The sequence below is a fragment of the Watersipora subatra genome, chromosome 2 (genome assembly GCF_963576615.1).
Source record: "Watersipora subatra chromosome 2, tzWatSuba1.1, whole genome shotgun sequence".
NCBI lineage: Eukaryota > Metazoa > Bryozoa > Gymnolaemata > Cheilostomatida > Watersiporidae > Watersipora > Watersipora subatra.
The window spans coordinates 5040642-5046168 of NC_088709.1; positions in this window are offsets into that span (position 1 = coordinate 5040642).

Below are 5527 nucleotides of genomic sequence, written 5' to 3' on the forward strand. Positions count from 1 at the left end.
ACGACACTAACGCATAAAGTTTGAGCGTTATATTGTAGCTTGCTGTCCTGGTTTAGTAAAACTCGTGTATAGTCGCAAAATAAAATAAGTGATTGTATTTTTGGACAGAAGGTTATACAAACAGATTTCTGCGCGGTGTATGTTCGAATAGAAAAGGCTACGTTCTCAAATTGTAAATAAACTGGTGCGACACGATACGGCGCACCTTGGTGGGAAGTTTGAGCTTAACTGTTTCTGCACCGCCACGGGGACAGCCCTATGTTCCGCAGGCCCTATGTTCCGCAAGGCCCTATGTTCCGCAAATCGCTACGGCTCAATCAGTAAATTTATTGCTGTCTAGACGTTGCGGACGTAAAAGTGACTGATGATTCGTCTCAGCACATTAGCTCTGCCGATGTTTCTCACGCAAGAATACAATAAACAAGTTTATGTAGGAATGCGTACTGTATAAGTTGTCCAAGCGATTGTATTATAATTAAATTAAAAAAAACTAAAGCCTGTTTTCTGATTATTTGATTTTGTAAATATAATCAAAAAACGTATATTACTCGCTGATTGTTAATGAAATCATCAAAGCATATCTTCCTCACTGAATAATAACATCTATAAAATCATGGAGGCCTATGCTCCTCATTCAATATTGCGCAGTATACTCGCAAGGGCTGATGTTCATCACATAATATTTTGCAATGCACTCAGTAAGGTATATGTTTCTCACTCAAAAATATTACAAATATAATTCTATATTTGTAATTATTTTATTTAATATAATGTGATTAAATTAATAATTACAATATATTCTGTATTGTCTTGTATATAAACTCTGCATATAAGTCTTGCCGTGAAGCAATTTCTGTTTGCTGCCAGTATGATTTTATTTTGCTACTTGTAATTACCATCTCTACATAACCGTTATTTACATCTGACAATCTCACCTACAGATGGGGAGTTTCCTTCTCATGAAATATAATTGAAGATATTTATTTTTGCCTGCAAATAGAAGCGCAAATAATATTATATTTGATATTAATATTATTTCAATGAAGATTAACTAACTACAAATATAATCATGAGGACCTATATTTCTCACTCGATAATAATATAAATATAATGATTGAAGCCTAAGTTTCTCACACAGTAATAGTATAAAAATCATCATGAGGACCATTTTTCTCACTCAATTATTTTATAAAAATAACCATGATGGCCTATATTTCCATTTCATATTGCGCAATATAGTCAAAGGGCCTCACTCGATATTGTACAATACACTCGCTTCGGCCTATGTTCCTCGCTTCGTATTGCGCAATATAATCAAGGGGCCTATGTTCCTCACTTCACAATGAGCATATTATACTCCCTTGGGTCTATGTTCCTCACTCGAGATTGCGCAATATAATTAAAGGGCCTATGTTCCTCACTTCATAATGAGCATAGTTTACTTGCATGGGTCTATGTTCTTCACTTGAGATTGCGCAATATACTCAAAGGGCCTATGTTCCTCACATCATAATGAGCATATTTTAGTTGCTTGTGTCTATGTTCTTCACTTGAGATTGCGCAATATACACAAAGGGCCTATATTCCTCACATCATAATGAGCATACTTTACTTGCTTGGGTCTATGTTCCTCACTTGAGATTGCGCAATATACACAAAGGGCCTATATTCCTCACATCATAACGAGCATATTTTACTTGCTTGGGCCTATGTTCCTCACTTGAGATTGCGCAATATAATTAAAGGGCCTATGTTCCTCACTTCATAATGAGCATATTTTACTTGCATGGGCCTATGTTCCTCACTTGAGATTGCGCAATATACACAAAGGGCCTATATTCCTCACATCATAATGAGCATATTTTACTTGCTTGGGCCTATGTTCCTCACTTGAGATTGCGCAATATACACAAAGGGCCTATATTCCTCACATCATAATGAGCATATTTTACTTGCTTGGGCCTATGCTCCTCACTTGAGATTGCGCAATATACACAAAGGGCCTATATTCCTCACATCATAATGAGCATACTTTACTTGCTTGGGTCTACGTTCCTCACTTGAGATTGCGCAATATACACAAAGGGCCTATATTCCTCACATCATAATGAGCATACTTTACTTGCTTGGGCCTATGTTCCACACTTGAGATTGCGCAATGTATTCAAAGGGCCTATGTTCCTCACATCATAATGAGCATACTTTACTTGCTTGGGTCTATGTTCCTCACTCAATATTGCGCAATATACACAAAGGGCCTATATTCCTCACATCATAATGAGCATATTTTACTCGCTTGGGTCTACGTTCCTCACTTGAGATTGCGCAATATACACAAAGGGCCTATATTCCTCACATCATAATGAGCATACTTTACTTGCTTGGGCCTATGTTCCACACTTGAGATTGCGCAATGTATTCAAAGGGCCTATGTTCCTCACATCATAATGAGCATATTTTACTTGCTTGGGTCTATGTTCCTCACTCAATATTGCGCAATATACACAAAGGGCCTATATTCCTCACATCATAATGAGCATATTTTACTCGCTTGGGTCTACGTTCCTCACTTGAGATTGCGCAATATACACAAAGGGCCTATATTCCTCACATCATAATGAGCATACTTTACTTGCTTGGGCCTATGTTCCACACTTGAGATTGCGCAATGTATTCAAAGGGCCTATGTTCCTCACATCATAATGAGCATATTTTACTTGCTTGGGTCTATGTTCCTCACTCAATATTGCGCAATATACACAAAGGGCCTATATTCCTCACATCATAATGAGCATACTTTACTTGCTTGGGCCTATGTTCCACACTTGAGATTGCGCAATGTATTCAAAGGGCCTATGTTCCTCACATCATAATGAGCATATTTTACTTGCTTGGGTCTATGTTCCTCACTCAATATTGCGCAATATACACAAAGGGCCTATATTCCTCACATCATAATGAGCATACTTTACTTGCTTGGGCCTATGTTCCTCACTTGAGATTGCGCAATATACACAAAGGGCCTATATTCCTCACATCATAATGAGCATATTTTACTTGCTTGGGCCTATGCTCCTCACTTGAGATTGCGCAATATACACAAAGGGCCTATATTCCTCACATCATAATGAGCATATTTTACTTGCTTGGGTCTATGTTCCTCACTTGAGATTGCGCAATATACACAAAGGGCCTATATTCCTCACATCATAATGAGCATACTTTACTTGCTTGGGCCTATGTTCCACACTTGAGATTGCGCAATGTATTCAAAGGGCCTATGTTCCTCACATCATAATGAGCATATTTTACTTGCTTGGGTCTATGTTCCTCACTCAATATTGCGCAATATACACAAAGGGCCTATATTCCTCACATCATAATGAGCATACTTTACTTGCTTGGGCCTATGTTCCTCACTTGAGATTGCGCAATATACACAAAGGGCCTATATTCCTCACATCATAACGAGCATATTTTACTTGCTTGGGCCTATGTTCCTCACTTGAGATTGCGCAATATACACAAAGGGCCTATATTCCTCACATCATAATGAGCATATTTTACTTGCTTGGGCCTATGCTCCTCACTTGAGATTGCGCAATATACACAAAGGGCCTATATTCCTCACATCATAATGAGCATACTTTACTTGCTTGGGTCTACGTTCCTCACTTGAGATTGCGCAATATACACAAAGGGCCTATATTCCTCACATCATAACGAGCATACTTTACTTGCTTGGGCCTATGTTCCACACTTGAGATTGCGCAATGTATTCAAAGGGCCTATGTTCCTCACATCATAATGAGCATATTTTACTTGCTTGGGTCTATGTTCCTCACTTGAGATTGCGCAATATACACAAAGGGCCTATATTCCTCACATCATAATGAGCATATTTTACTTGCTTGGGTCTATGTTCCTCACTTGAGATTGCGCAATATATTCAAAGGGCCTATATTCCTCACATCATAATGAGCATATTTTACTCGCTTGGGTCTACGTTCCTCACTTGAGATTGCGCAATATACACAAAGGGCCTATATTCCTCACATCATAATGAGCATATTTTACTTGCTTGGGCCTATGCTCCTCACTTGAGATTGCGCAATATACACAAAGGGCCTATATTCCTCACATCATAATGAGCATACTTTACTTGCTTGGGTCTATGTTCCTCACTTGAGATTGCGCAATATACACAAAGGGCCTATATTCCTCACATCATAACGAGCATACTTTACTTGCTTGGGCCTATGTTCCACACTTGAGATTGCGCAATGTATTCAAAGGGCCTATATTCCTCACATCATAATGAGCATATTTTACTTGCTTGGGTCTATGTTCCTCACTTGAGATTGCGCAATATATTCAAAGGGCCTATATTCCTCACATCATAAGGAGCATATTTTACTTGCTTGGGTCTATGTTCCACACTTGAGATTGCGCAATGTATTCAAAGGGCCTATGTTCCTCACATCATAACGAGCATATTTTACTTGCTTGGGCCTATGTTCCTCACTTGAGATTGCGCAATATACACAAAGGGCCTATATTCCTCACATCATAACGAGCATATTTTACTTGCTTGGGCCTATGTTCCTCACTTGAGATTGCGCAATATACACAAAGGGCCTATATTCCTCACATCATAACGAGCATATTTTACTTGCTTGGGCCTATGTTCCTCACTTGAGATTGCGCAATATACACAAAGGGCCTATATTCCTCACATCATAAGGAGCATATTTTACTTGCTTGGGTCTATGTTCCACACTTGAGATTGCGCAATGTATTCAAAGGGCCTATGTTCCTCACATCATAACGAGCATATTTTACTTGCTTGGGCCTACGTTCCTCACTTGAGATTGCGCAATATACACAAAGGGCCTATATTCCTCACATCATAATGAGCATATTTTACTTGCTTGGGCCTATGTTCCTCACTTGAGATTGCGCAATATACACAAAGGGCCTATATTCCTCACATCATAACGAGCATATTTTACTTGCTTGGGCCTATGTTCCTCACTTGAGATTGCGCAATATACACAAAGGGCCTATATTCCTCACATCATAATGAGCATATTTTACTTGCTTGGGCCTATGCTCCTCACTTGAGATTGCGCAATATACACAAAGGGCCTATATTCCTCACATCATAATGAGCATACTTTACTTGCTTGGGTCTACGTTCCTCACTTGAGATTGCGCAATATACACAAAGGGCCTATATTCCTCACATCATAACGAGCATACTTTACTTGCTTGGGCCTATGTTCCTCACTTGAGATTGCGCAATGTATTCAAAGGGCCTATGTTCCTCACATCATAATGAGCATATTTTACTTGCTTGGGTCTATGTTCCTCACTCAATATTGCGCAATATACACAAAGGGCCTATATTCCTCACATCATAATGAGCATATTTTACTCGCTTGGGTCTACGTTCCTCACTTGAGATTGCGCAATATACACAAAGGGCCTATATTCCTCACATCATAATGAGCATATTTTACTTGCT